This window comes from Salvia splendens, chromosome 15 (assembly GCF_004379255.2).
Source record: "Salvia splendens isolate huo1 chromosome 15, SspV2, whole genome shotgun sequence".
In the NCBI taxonomy this organism is placed as follows: Eukaryota; Viridiplantae; Streptophyta; class Magnoliopsida; order Lamiales; family Lamiaceae; genus Salvia; species Salvia splendens.
Window position 1 is genome coordinate 14,114,614 of NC_056046.1, and position 2,967 is coordinate 14,117,580.

The following is a 2,967-nucleotide window of genomic DNA, read 5'->3' on the forward strand; positions in this document are numbered from 1 at the left end:
GGGCATTTTGGGGTGAAAATCTCATCAAGTACAAAAAATGTGATTTAAAGGTATCAAAAATGATATAAAATAAATATCATATATCATTTATGTGCCAAAGTAAAAGATCATGTACCATTTATGTAGCTCACTCCATTTAAAATGCGTACATTAAACTGCGATCAATACTTAACTTTCAACATCTTTGTCATTAGATTGGACGTACGCAAGGTACAAATACAAAAAGATGCAAATAAATAACAATTCCATTACTTCGAATCACAAATAGAATTCCGAAAATGCAATTTGAATCCCATTACAGGTCTTTCAGAGCTTTGCCTCTTGCTGGCCTCGCCGGCTTGATGAATTTGCCAAGCAGAATTAGAACTATTGGAACAATCGTTCCAATATAGTAAACGCTTGATTTTTTCACCTACACATTACTGTTGATATCTTTAAGTCGAAATCTAATTGTGGAGAGACATACCAACCATGAATCCTGGTTTCTTTCCATTCTGAATCAGCCTCTCATAGACATCTAAACATTGTAACAAAAATTAGATTGGATGAAGATGTAGATTATAGTTTTATGATTCATTTTACAGATATCAGATAAGCAAATGTAAAAAAAAGCATAATTCAAAGTGAATGTGTACAAAATTATCATACAATCATAATATTCCTAACTCTAAGCTCAAAATATGCAAGCACAATAAAAAGGTACGCATAGTAATAATTTCAGCTGTGCATCTAAGATCAACTGCAATTGATTGTTTTGGATGAGAAAGCGTTTCAGAATTTAGCCTCTGAAGCTGTGGCAGAGCAAGGAAGCAATATAAAGGCCAATAGATCATCATAGTTGTTATGCTGCACTTGGACTACTCCCATGCTACTCTGGAGGTTACAACACGGGCAGCTTCGCAGATATGCATTTTTAATAAATACTTAGTTAACTTACCATGCCTGAGCCAGGTGCTAACTTGAATATTCCATACAAGGGGTAACTGCACGGAACTGAAAATCCAAAACCAGATATTATGATAGAAGCTTCTGAGATGGACCAAATGAAATAATATTTCCAACGAGCAGTGAAGCCTGACATGTACTGGTAGCTTAGTCGTTTCCAGAAGTCATATTCTTGGTATACTGGTTCTGTGAATCGAGAAAGTGGGAAATGTGGTAAAAGATAGAGATATAATCCCATACAGACAGTGGCTTGAAGAACAGCTTTGCAAGTGCCAAATCTATCACAGATGATAATGGCTGAATCAATAACAAGATCATGTTGAAGCATTTACAAGAATATAGAACCAATACCCCCTTTCCTCTCACTCCATTCCAAATAATCCTTCATTTCATACACTGGACCAGCAAAGTGACTTCCACAACACAGACAGTAACCAAAGTACTCAAGCAAAGATGGCAGCTTTTTCAACGCTTTTAATTGAGCCTCACGCAAATCTTCCTCTTTTAGAACTCCATCATTGTAATTGATCACACATGATATGATTTTTAGTGCTATCACCATCAGAGATCCTATACATAGGGAACACCAAGAATGTATAAGAAATTTCATTCAAATCATGATATTAGTTCATAGGCATAATTTGACTACAGTATTCCTCAGTAGAAAGAGGCTGATATGCTGTGAATCATTTCATTTTACAGGAACAAGCTTAAACAGTCCAGATGGCCACTCTAAAAGGAGCAGATTTGCATTTGAATCCCAATTCATTATGCACAGGCTTCAGCTTTTGTTTTAGACATTTTTTGGACCACAATGGTATGATATATATATATATATACTATAAAGGTACAGTTTTTAATCAATAAAATAAAGACTATGCAGAATAAGAAAAAAGCATGTTATTCATCATTCATAATTATATAGACATTAATACATAGTGTATATCACTATACAGAAGCATAATAATCCTAATGCCTAATATAGCAGTTCAATCAGCAGCTCTAGAAACACTTTAGCATACCATAGCTTGAAAAGTTAAGATACTCACATCAGTAAATAAATGCTACAACATGGCATAACCATGTCAGTACGTGTTCAACAGTCAACAACCAAAGATGAGCATGATCAAGAATGAAACAAATTTAAGTTGGAAGTAATGAGAAAGTGCTCACCTGTAGCATCTATACCCCCTTCCTTCCATGCATCACCACTCTCATGTAATTAATACACATGGCTGCACACATCAACATTATTCAAAAACTAAAAAACTGATGATATAATCCCCCACGCTACCACACATTAACTACACATTTAGCCCTCAGACCTTTGCTTTGACTAAACTAAAATGATATATTAGAAACTAGCTATTGTTTAAGAAACATGGTTGCTTCAAGATATTATCTGTCTGTAGCGCGCATGTGCAGAAGGGGGAGTCAGGAGATTGATCTTTTCGTTATCAACAAGTGGAGTTAGGAACTTAGTTTTAGTATAATGAAAAAGCCATAATCCATGTATTCTTGGTTTCATCATCGTCAGAATTTTCTTCCTGAATAGGAACAAACTTTTAAAAATAGAGTGAACTATGTAAATGGTACATGATCTTTCACTTTCGCACATAAATGATACCAGATTTTTATTTTATATCGTTTTTTATACCTATAAATCACATTTTTGATACCTGATGCAATTTTCACCTCAAAATACTCTCTAAACAAATTCATTTTTCCATTTGCATTATAAAGGGTATTTTGGACATAGACAAAACTAGTGCCAAAATTGCTATTATAATATCTTCTCTCGTTCTCCTCACTCTTTATACTATTATTATTAATCAATGTTAATATTATTATTTTGATGTTATGAATTAATAATTAATTTATTTTTTAATATCATTTAAATATACTTAATCATAATTATAATTATATTTAATTATTATAATAATATTATTGTTATAATATTAAAAACTAGTATTCCCTCCGTTTCTTCATAGTTGAGGCGAAACTTTTTGGCACGGAGTTTTA

General features: G+C 33.1%; 1 pseudogene; it reads right to left on the reverse strand.

The window, feature by feature from the left end:
* Positions 1-295: 295 nt before the first annotated feature.
* LOC121766730 lies at positions 296-2,667 on the reverse strand (annotated as a pseudogene).
* Positions 2,668-2,967: the final 300 nt, after the last annotated feature.